Source organism: Cydia splendana, chromosome 1 (genome assembly GCF_910591565.1).
Source record: "Cydia splendana chromosome 1, ilCydSple1.2, whole genome shotgun sequence".
NCBI classification, from domain to species: Eukaryota; Metazoa; Arthropoda; class Insecta; order Lepidoptera; family Tortricidae; genus Cydia; species Cydia splendana.
The window spans coordinates 21,627,957-21,640,600 of NC_085960.1; the positions used below are offsets into that span (position 1 = coordinate 21,627,957).

Here is a 12,644-nt window from a genome sequence, read left to right on the forward strand (position 1 = left end):
AACTTTGTACCCTAAATTCGCCTTTAGGGTACAAATAAAAATCGCTTTAAATCGTTTATAAATTCTTCTTAACTAGCATGAGTAGCATGAAATCATAATGACACTATAAATTGTAATCGATGCCTATGAAGGCGTTTAGTAATTCAACATTTAGGATTTGGATTTGGAATAAGTCTCAGTATAGTTTTCATAATTTAAAAAAAATATAAGTTTGGGACCGGTAGCGAAATTAGGTATGTTTAGGTAGGTATTGTTTTTTTAATAATTTACTTGGGCGAAGTTGGTCACTAACATTAAAGGTGGGGTTTTGATTAGTTAGAAGATGAATCTCCGCGAAAGCAATAGCGGTGATATTCTTATACAAGAAAATATATAACGTACGAATAGATTCCTACTTTAACGTCACTGACTTTGCATTTGCAGAAAAAAATAACTTAAAAGTAACAAAAAAAAATAATGCTTTCACGCCTTGTCAATAAATAATGTAGGTATACGCTGCATTAGATGGGGTTGGGATCTCAATCAATATCATGTTAGTGATACAATACGGCACATCGAAAGCAATTAACGATCTCTTGTCAAGAATTGACAAATATGTCGACTAGTAAAAATTACCCTTGTTTTACAAAATAATTGTCATTAAATTTAAGATGGACAGTTGTACCAAACTACCTGTCATGTTTATATGAAGTTCTATACAAAACAATTTACGAAATTGTCATCTGTCACCAGTCACTTGACAATTGTCACTCGACATATGTTACTGAACAATGTCGGCGTGGTGAAACAGAGGTCTGTCTTTTTTTTTTTTCAACTGTCGTACCTATCAGCATGGTGAAATAGGGGCCTGATGAACCTTTTAGGAGCCAGTGGAAATTCGGTTCAAATTATTATGTAGATGCATATAACTTGTTATCTTATATACTTATATAATTTATTGTTCTATGGATGTCACTTGGGGTTTGCACGTATTCTTCAACTGGGCGGAAGATATGCTATTGTCGTAATACAGTATCATGCCAAAAAAAAAATAGTGGCATAACGACAAAAAAAATGGGATTTTAAAATATTAATGAAAGATAGTTTAAATTGAGCAGGTAAGATAGTTTAAAGTCAAAACTGCTTATTATATTTATGCCAGAAAACTAATAAATATTCATTATCTGATGGAAGGAATCTGATCGTAATTTAAAGATTAATGCAATATGTTCTTTTTAATAAATATTGATAATACATATCTATAGGTATACCAAATGAATTAAAGTGGCCGTTACCTACGTTGTACCTACTTACTTGCCTAGGTATAAAAACATATCGGTCCGCTACCAAGTCCGTTCTTTCTTTAAACGGCTTTTGAGTGTTGAACATGTAAAAAAACCTACTGTCCGACCCTCTTCTTCTCATACCTTAGAATTCAATTAATCCCGTGCACCCGAGCCGCCGACTCGTGACTCGTAATCACTTTTTGTTATAAAAAAAAAATAAACCACTTAAAAGATACTCTATCGTTTAGAAAAATAACTAAGTAACTGATCAACATGAACAATGAGCGATGATATGGAGCTTCTTACCACGTAAACCAGCACTTTCACAACAACCTTTTTAAGAATATGGATCTTAAATTTGGAATATTGATAATAAATAATAGTATCGCAGGTGAAACAAAGGTAATCACTAACTAGCAGTAAATTACAAACAAGATTTACGTCAGCTATTCATCATTGGAGAATTAATCTCTACGAGTTCTCGACATCGCCTAGAGATATTTCAATATTCCTTGAAAGAATCCCATTTATTCGAGCGCGGTATCCGCCGACTTCCCTTCATATTTCTCTGGGAATAACAAAGGCTTGGCGGGATCAAGCCATGACCTCTGCTGCGAGGCGAGGTAGGTTGAGCATCTAGGGCCTAGCACGAAGTAAAAAACCGCGCGCACGAGCACGCAAATGAAATCGAAATAACGTAACGTCTGGCTGGACCTCGCAAGGTCCCGCCGAATGAGATACGGCCTTTTGATTAACCATTGTCGACCGCCGCACCGTGGAGTCGCCACCATACTGTTCGAATTCACGCCGCGTCCTCATTTGCATACATACATAATAAGATTTTTTTTTGTAAAAATTACGTATGTATTGACATTTTTGAACCATGAGTCCATGATAGCAGTTTTTTTAAATCGTTACTATGCCGTTTAATTATTGTGTAATAAAACGCTATTCTTATGAATTATAATGATGTGCCTATTCGGTATATTTAACATTGGACACAGCTTTATGGTCTCTAAAATTATGACACAGGGAATTAGTTTTGTTGATTGTGGCATAAAACGCCCTTTTATGGATAGTTAATGTTTCTAAGCTGGAGGGTTCGCAGAAAGTCACGCTCCAGCCCCAAAAAGAAACGAACTTCCGTAGCAGGTAATTACATGCGAGGAGGTGGCCGCGAGGGTCGCGGCACGCGAACTTGGCACCGGCAAATCAGTTCGAGACTTTCATATTGATATTGCCTCCAACTTGGTAGCGAATCAACAAATATTCATTCAAACTTAGACCTGAACATCGAATGCAAGTTCTTATTTAACTTCCAGACAGATCCGGAGCTCGATTTAATATTTACCCTTCCACGGAATACTTGGAAAGAAATGCACCTCTTCATATAAATTCCATGAGGTAAATAATTCCATTGTGTGGCGAGATTGTAGGCGAAGTATGTCGTTAAGTGGCTCGTGTACGACGAAGTCTACTCCAGAGTTTTTAAAGGCGCATAATCCTGCCATTACAAAAAGTCCTGAGCGCGGTAAAACGTGCAATAAGAATAGCCGAGGTACTATAAGTTTTCATATCGGCTTCTTACTCACACTAGCCCGTGTCTTGCCTCATTCTTACGCTGCAAAATAAACATTACTCTGTGTAAGATAGAGTTAGTATTTCAAAATAGCACTAATCAGAGACGCGAGGTTGTGAAAGCTTAGAGGCAAATATATGAGCGCTATATAGTGCTGTGGGGTATGGCTAGCCAGATTCTATTGACATAACTGCTGCTAAACTTTAGTATAGTCGCTGAAACTGGTTTTGTAAGTTACTTACAAATGGCAGAGTAAAGTTTCTTTGCAGCTTTAAACAAGAGCTTTTACGTTTCCTTTTATTTCGGGTAAATTTTAAAAAGGTTAATTAATCTGATAATGTCAAAAATATATCAAACACATGCAATTATAATTTCTTAAAATTCCATGAGATAATAATAAATCCAACGAACCGTTCAACAAAGCTTCAATAACATACATGACTTTATACGTTTGTACTAAAAACTCGCTTTGGAACTATCTATAAGGAACGGTGCAGGGTTACAGAGCCATGTAATGTAACCCATGATCTTTGGGCAGTATCGAAGCACGTTACCGAAAGCCTTAGTCCGCCAGCAGTTAGATTAGAATCCGGCTAGCCCACTCGCGGTAGCCGCTAGCGCTAGTACAGGACGGACCCGTCTACGCTGCGGACGCCTCACTCGGCGCGCGCACACGAAAACAAAACAACAAATAACTGACAGTGGACGAGTGATAAAACTGTGTACCTAGTGATATCGTGATGTTGGCTGAATTGTTCTAAATTTTCGGGATTCGCGAAGTGCGCCGGCGCTTTCATGTAACTGATAAGTTGTAATTGTTGCGTGATAACAGTAAGTACTGCCTGATTTATTTAGTTTCTTTGTCTTCTACCTGTATTAAGTGAATATATTTGCATGTAGCCATGATTCATTTATTTCTATAATCGTTGTTATTCCATATTTTTCTTATCTAAAGAGTTTTCTACCTAGTTTTGCCCGTACTTTCCCGCTAAAGCTAATGGTTGCGTAAAGTTATATAGGTATGTATCCATTGAGCCATTGAAGACTGACTAAAAATTAAAAATAATAAAATTATGCATGAACTTTTTGTTTTATAGGATGATTAAATTATAGTAAAGCTACTTATTCATCCAACTTAAAATATGAAATAACTTGCTTTAAAAACAATTTTTTTTTCAAATATCAAGGAAAAGCTTAGGTACTAACCTACCTTCCTACTTTGATCTTAAGTTCCAGCACTTAAGGTTCAAATCAGACTATCAGCTTTTACAATGTTCTACGTAAGCTTTGAGTCGGCGAAAGAAATATTTTTATCGGGCGTGAGTTCGTGAATGAGTTGAAAGCTTGTAAACCGATTTACCTGAAGTTTTACATATTCGTGTGGCAGTTTTTCAAGCTATTTTTAAGAGTAAATACAATATTAGTTATTCAGAGTAATTCTTTTGCGTTTGATGTCATTCCAATTAGTTAGATTATATTAGAGAGAGCTTTTGTGGTTGATGCTGATTATGTAGACATCGTTTCATAAATATTTGTGTGAATCGGACTTTAGAAAAAACTTCCACTTGTATTGAAAATTACAAGCGGTATAAAACCGACTTCCTTAGTTGGTCTCGTAGATTTTGATAAAAAAATAAGCTATATTTATTTTATGATTTTGCTTTACTTATTCTGCTGGTATAGGTACCTAAATACTTTTTGACAAGCCCGGGTCACTGTTAATACCTACCCAATGGTGAAATATATATCGGCTATCACTATCCATTGCCCATTGCCCAAGGCTACTGACATTGCAAAACTACATAACTACCATAGCCAAGCAACGCTAGCAACCCTAAGGGCGCCAACGAATCACACACACACTACTATAGGTAGAGACAGAGACATATTTGAAATTTTAAATTGATCTCGTTTCGACATCATTCGTAGTTCTTCTCGTCCGTACTTATACCTATATTGGTGCAAGAGAGATGCGGTGGAAGATTATGTCAAAATGAGACCAATCGTAAAGTTATAAATACACATAGATAAATAAGACGTTTATTTGTTGCTGCAAAAAAAAAGTTTTCTAGTCTGTGCAGAATGGTTACGTTTGTTTACTGCGTAGGATTATGATATTTATGATACATCGTCTCAGTGACCAATAAATATTATTATGTTCACAATTATGTAACTTAGCACGTCTCTCGACAGTACAATTAAAGAATAGATCTTTAATTATGTTTTATCTTTTAAATATTTTGGGGACAATCTTAGACAGATCAAACTTGCCCCAAACTAAGCAAAGAATGTGCTAGATATGGGTGCTAGGCGACGATATACATACTTATTTAGATAAACACGTACATAGATACATACATATATAACATCCAATACTCAGGCAAGTACAAATATTTGTGATGAACACACAAATAAATTCCCTTACCGGGATTCGAACCCGGGAGCTCCTGCATCGTGGGCAGGGTCACCACCGACTAGGCTAAGAGGCCCTTATGGTTCTAACATATTGATCATTTCAGTGTTGACATCAGAGATATTAAGCTTAGAATAAATGGAAAAAATATAAAAATTGAAATTAGTATGGGTAGCACATTGTAACTGGTGAATTTCCAATATGACTTGGAACTCCGGTAGCCGTTTAAGAAGTGTAACACTCTTGCGGTAGATTTCGCTAAGGTCCCCTTGACCTATAATATGGTGGAAAGATTTGCTGCCTATGGATGAGGTCTTGGTGGCTCAGATGGCAGAGCGCTGGAGTATCGATCCAGAGGCCGTGAGTTCAAGTCTCACCCAAGACAGTAATTTTTCCACTTTTAAATTTATTCTAAGCTTAATAGCATCGTTCGCAGACGTTTCTGCTTGTTAAAAATTAAAACAGAGATATTAGCCTGATTTTTTTCTGCGGAAAAAATTACCCGGTATCTTGATCTTTGACCACAAAAATATTAACACAGCACAGTCTTTAATGCTTCCAAAGAACTAGCTTACCCAACCATGATTTGGTTTAACCTTAAAAAGAGCCGATTGCCATCGATCCCATAGCGCGCGGATAGCGCCGTATCTAAACGGTGCATCTACGTCCACTTATCACTACAATGGCTCTGCCTTGGTGACGCTTAAGGTCTTAAACCGCTTAAATGGAAATTAAGCGCTTCTGAATACATTCAGAAACTTAGACTCATTCCTTGATGGCATTAAACTTAGTTTAATATTTCATTATAGCCTTATTTTTTAGATCTTAAAATTCACAACTGTATGTATTAGGAGGTAAATAATTAGCAAATATGAACTAGAAATCCTGTTTAGTAACCATTGTCTTAATATTAAAGAATATGTATGGTAATAGGTATCGTTAAAAAATAAACGAAAAGAAATCAGTCGCGGCAACACAGATAGGATCACAATAAAGGGCTAGAGGACTTTATTCGCGCTTGCGCGGCGCGTTGAACTCTCTTGTAGGAGCGGCGCTTGCGCAGCTATGGGGACCGAAGCACCAAACGAATGCGCCTTATTATCATACTACGATAAATAAATTATAAAATAAATACATTTAATAGACAAATGTATATACCACTTATTATACATATAACGGTTTTAGTAAAATTTATTGATAAAAAATTAGGTATTTAATTATATTAAATAATGATTGTATATTTTTTTTCATGTTTTTAACTACCACTTTCGAGTTACATAATGGAATATTACTATTGTTGTTTAGTTTATTTCAAAGTAGTCACGATATGTAACGTTTTAAAGAGATTTTGTTCAAAACAGGATTTTTTTATTAAGTACCTAGAATGAATGTAGGTAACTAGAATTATTGTAATAAACCGATTAGGATTACGTAAATTCGCCCTTTCTATAAAGCTAACGCGGAACCCGGTGTGATAAGATAAACTGCTCTATCTTTCTCTTTTCCTTATGTAATACACCCCTCAAGAGAGAACTCATGCGCACGGAATTTAATACATGACTCCTTATTTAAATTGGCTCATTTTAATAAAATATAAATATTCGTATGATAAAAGGTGTCCAATTTTAAAAGAGATAATCTAAAAACTCTGATATAGTATTTAGACATTTTAGTAATTTTTGTAATAATTTTCTTTTAATCTCTCGTGTCTTTTTTTTACAACCCCAAAATGAGTATAACGTATGTAATTATTTATATTTCAACAATTCATTTAGTATTCATTACTGTATAGGCAAATCGTGGTTGCACTTATTACGGCGATAATCATACTATAGCGTCTTTTTACTATGACGCGGCATGAAAGTCTTCTTACTATCGGCGCATTAAACACGACCACTTAAAATTCATGTACGTACCTCTAGCATATAGGGTTTAAAGTAATACTCGTAACGGTAAAACCTTTCTTGCATAAAATATGCCACACTATTTCCTCCACTTCTAATATAAATAAACAAATATATCATGCCATTAAAGGGATTTATCTGATGCTCAATGCCAATTACAGATAATGGCGGTTAGTTAATTCAGTCATTTGCGTGTGTGGGTTTGTTTCCCGCCGGTATACTACTAACCTCTCACCCTTACGCCTTGCCTGTACCAAATTTCCAATCGCTTACCGATAGTAGGGGAGCCCAAGAGGGGATTTTTGTAGTTACTCGAGCGCGTCAGATTAAGATATGAGTGATATCTTGCTACCCCGTGTAGTCTACCTTTACCCCTTTTAGCTGTCTATGTTGAGCCATTGGTTGGTGGGGGGTTCAACAAATTGTTAAGCAGATTGTGGAATTGGTTATGTTAGTCCAAATTAACGCTATAATTATGCTATTACTAAATCTGATAATTATTTGTACGCATCTCCTTAATCTGACGGTTACAATGTAAAAATTAGGCGTCAAACTTGTGTTTGTCAGATTAAGAAAATGCCTACAAATAAGTGTTATATTAAGTTATAGAAAAAATATAGCATTAACTTGGACAAAAACGACCAAATCCACAAACTGCTTATCGATTTTTTAACCCTCCACCAACCTCCCGAAATATAGAAAAAATTGTAGTCGCTTTCCGGCTCGCTGGAAAAAAAATACTTTATATAACTTTTTTTTCTTCTTATCATCTAATATTTCGATTCCAATAGGTCTGTACGACGCTCGAGTAACTACACATTTAGCATCGTCGGCTCCCCTACTACGAGTAAAATGCTCATACCAACCAGTAAGTGTGAGCTCTCTGATAATGCGCAGCTGTTCATCAAGCTCACACTTAAATTGGATCGCCTGAAAAGTTTGCAGTTCTACCGTTGCAACCGTATTCAATTTAAAAGAAATCTTTTATTCACTGTTACTGTTTGTCGATATGGTAAGACTGTAACTGACTGTAATTTTACACTTTCGTTAAGAGGGTGCGTGACGCCAGGAAATTAGAAAGAAACAAAAGATATGGCGCGCCTCGTGAAATTCGCGATGGAAGATTTGTCGATTGCGCGGATTTTATCGTTTTACCTCAATACCTAAATCTGAAAGTATACTTCTGTTTAAAATTTTACAACGCAAATTACTTACTTGGCTCTACTTTATACTAAAAGTAATTGCACAATTGAAAGTAAATGAGTTTAGAAAATATTTTGGACAGCGTATTATCCTTGAATATTTTGCTTTCTCAACCGCTATCAGAAGGGGCTGAGAAAATGTTTACATATTATAAAAAATATCGCGCACTAAGGTCTGAGAGTTAGTTACAAACGTGAACTCTCCTATGAGGCTGGCATCGTCACCACGAGTGTACGAAAGCCTCTATAAAAATTAAGAATAAAAAAAAAAAGTAAATGATTTTTTTTATCAATTGGGCCAACTTTTTTGTAAAGATTGGGTAGAGTTTAGGTACCTTTGCAAATATAGTCTTGTTTCACGTGATATTTTCCATATAAAAAGTACAATTTTGGTTTAGCACCCCTTAACAATGATTGTAGGTTTCTAAATAATTATTTTTTACTACTTTATCTTTGTTGCTTGGGTCAGCTTGATTTAATACATTGAACATTTCTTGCATCATATCTATTAGTAACAGTTAACTAGTGACTCAGTTTGCGTCCCAATTTCACACAAGATTAGTTAGTTACAAACCCAACAAGATCATGCCCTGACCGAGGAAATATTATTATATTCGATTTCACTTATTTCGACTGTGGGTCGTCGACCAGTAATAGTACAACACGGCAAGTCATAAATAATAATATTATTTTTAAACCAAACATATAAAAATGACCTAAAATAACACCATCAAAAATTCTAAAAATGTCATCATGCTATATTAACTTTGTTATAGCACTTCTACTCACAAATTTGTGAATAAATATTTTATTGGCCTGAATGGCCTGATAAAGCATCTATCCATTGACTTCGCTTCCTGGTAGTTTAGCAGTCGGTGATTGCGCTAAATCATTTAATTAATACTATCCCAGTCAGTGGGCGGGTAAGTAGTGGCAATTTGATACGTGTGTGTGTACAGTCGCCGTCAGATATATCGGATCCCCCAAGGTGCTCACAAATATCTGAACACGCCTCTATTGCCAAGGTGTAAGAGTGCGTGTTCAGATATTTTTGAGCTTGGCCGCTCCGATATATCTGATGACGATTGTACATTTTGTGGGGACAGTAAACCCAGGAGCAATCAAACCGTGTAGGTAATAGCTACAAGTTTTATGTCAACATACTAAAAGTGTTGTTATTGTTTATATTTATTACGTATTTATGGTGAAATATAAAATGTTAAAAATGCGTATATATTTAACAAATGTTAATCATCAATGTAATGTAAATCTAGCATGTTCCTTCAAAATTACGTACTTTTTAACTTATTAATATTATGTTAATAAGGAGTTTTGCAGATGTCAAGCCATATTACTCGTGAAGCAACGTTGTTCATATATATAATTCAACGATTTAACGTAAGAAATTTGTGAACGTCCTTAATTCAAGCGTCTGGCGTCCTACTTTACCTGGCGTAAAAAAACGTGATTTGTCGTAATAAAGATCCGTGGATTGGTGTTCCATTTTCTGGCTAAGGGTCAGGTTAAGTAGTGGCTATTAGGCAGGTAAAGTTTACTACTAAACTCGTAATTTCTAATGGGTTAACTTATAAGTACCTACACTTTTTTGTCTCGAACAGATGCACTAGGTAGGTACGTAAATTTGTAAACTTGTTACATCAACAATACCTACATACATTAGTTGGAACGATTTCAATATATGGGTGGATCAACTATTTCTTGTTGTTATTCTGTCCGGTCAGCCAAGATATAATAGTAGCATAGTTTGTTAGAACACATTGTACACCACCATCTCCTGATACGCTTGGTGGATGACCTTTTATGGAAGGGGTTTATAACTACGATAAAAAAGCGTGTTTGGGGCTGTCCATAAATTACGTCATCGATTTTTGACGATTTTTGACCCCCCCCCCCCCTAAATCATCCAAAAATCATGCTTCGAATGACCCCATTTTCTCCTACGTCATGCTACCATCATCCGATGTCCAGACCCCCCCCCCCCTAATTTGAAATGACGTAATTTATGAATAGCCCCTTTGGTGAATTTAAATGCCTAGCTAGCTAGCTCAGGTTTTAAAGAGTGACCCAGGAGAACGTAACCGTGACAAGAAAAAGTTGATTCACCCATATACCTACTTCTAGTTTACTTTAAACTAAAGAAAATCCTCGTCGCAGAGGTGCTTCCGAATTAGATTCTGGCTTGTTGCAACTTACAGCATTCTTACCGGCGTATGTTATATGTATAATCTTATTAGTATATATCTTTATGTTTTTTGGTGTAAGCAAAATGACACTTGCCACTTTATCCGCCAAGAGGATTATAAAAAGGCCTTCCATTTAATTTAATTTTGATAAATATAAATTACTTATTTTGGCAAGTGTTTATTTGTGAACGGGTGATACTGTAGAAATATCGCATATAACTTATGTTTCAGGGATTAATTATACGTACCTACAGATCTGAGCCAATTAAATGGTTATAGCTGAAATACATTATTCATTTGTGTGCAATTGTTTCGTTGACGTATAATCGTTTGGTGATTCATTTCAGAAACAAGCCGGTCACTTTGAAGTTTACTCCCTTTTTGCTTCAACGGCGCCGTTATCTTTGCCAAGATCTTATCTTCTGAATAAAACATTTGTTGTTATCGATGACGTATTGATTCATATAGATTCCTAGTTAAGACAAGGTTTCACGTTAATATCAGTCTAGGCAAGAAATCATTACAGCTTTTATAAAACAAAGTCCCCCGCCGCGTCGGACTGTTTGTGTGGATCTATCGATAGAGTGATTTTTAGCTAAAGTTTAAGCGTATAATTTGTTAAGGTTTTGCGTAACCCGTGCGAAGCCGGGACGGGTCGCTAGTAATTCATATGATTAAAGACGTTGTTTGTTGTTGCTATTTGGCTAGGTAGTCATGTTTCAATATTGGGGAATGCGGCTAGACTACTGTTAAAATTACTACTTAATTGACTCTGTCCTCGTGTGCTGTGTGACATGAAGTTGTCACTCGCACTTGACATTCACATGTAATGGGTCGATATACGTGGGCGGTGTTCGACTGTTTATAGCCTTAATATCGTTAAACTAGTTCAGTGTGGGTAAGGCAATTGTTAAATATTGTATAACACTTATTATAAAATATATGCATAATTTATACATATATTGCACATCTTTAAAAATGTATTACAAATTGAAATCTTGCTCAATGTTTTTAGTTATCAAGGTATAGGAAAACTTTTGTATTATATTTCTAATGCATTTTCCGTAGTGCTTTAACTAGATATTAATAATTAGGGAAACCGTGTTGTAACTATGGTATCTTCTATACTGGACCGATTTTATTAATTTCTGATTTGTTGGATTCCTCTCGGCCCCAATAAAGGGGCCCACTGATTAACACACACAGTCCGCCGGACGGTATCGGCCTGTCAGTTGTTCGGAACTGTCAAAATCTTGTTCTAACTGACAGACCGATACCGTCCGGCGGACTGTTAATCAGTGGGCCCCTTAAGCTACTAAATTATCGGAAAAATGACTGTTTTTGAAACAAATTTTTACTACACTGGATTTTTGTTGCACTTAATATAATATGCAAATAAAAGGCTCGGACTAAGGTTAGTTTTCACTCAAAGTCAAACTAGTTACAAAACATGTTTTTGTGTTAAGCAAAAAGTATTACGCTAGTTGTGAACTTATTAACCCACATAGAAGAGTTGCGAAGCAGGAAGAGCATAGTACGCGATAAGGCCCAAGGGCTCCGACGTCGCGTGCCGCCGTTAAAGCTATCACACCACTGTGGTGACGCTGGAACCGACCTTCGGGCTTTTATAATGTCATCAATTTATTTAGGTACCATGATTCATGAAGTAGGTTTACTAGGTTATGTGCTAACTTAAAAAAAATCTAGTAAAATAATGTCAGGTTCAAATTATTTACCATTTGTTATAAATACCTATAATTGTATAAAATTGCCCTGTCTAATAAAATTTTCTCAATGCCAATGTTATCAGCGTCGCGTGGTATAACAAACGGCAAAAATGAAAGCTTTCATGGAAATGCCCCGGTCATTAAGGCTTGAATCATGCGTCCAATTTTTACGTCAGAGCCGTGAATAAAGCGACCTTTAGACCATTGTAAGTTATTACTCACTGATTTCCTTAGCCTTAATTTTCTAGCGTTGATCGTTCAATAGCTGAACACTAACTCTAAATGACGTTTAGTGCAAAAGTACGACAGTGATTTATTTTAAACTGCTAATCTTATGGTCAAATGTTCGC

The 12,644-nt window shown here is 35.9% G+C and overlaps 1 protein-coding gene across 3 annotated transcripts in view; it reads left to right on the forward strand.

The window, feature by feature from the left end:
- The first annotated feature begins 3,369 nt into the window (after window positions 1-3,369).
- The window catches only part of LOC134796803 (cadherin-86C), a 113,603-nt gene continuing 104,328 nt past the window's right edge, over window positions 3,370-12,644 (forward strand). For 2 of the 3 annotated variants that reach the window (XM_063769029.1, XM_063769032.1), the window contains exon 1: window positions 3,442-3,675. The gene's annotated coding sequence lies outside the window, so the exon portion shown is untranslated. Of the gene's footprint in view, window positions 3,676-12,644 lie in introns of all 3 variants that reach the window. The other variant, XM_063769036.1, reaches the window with a different exon arrangement.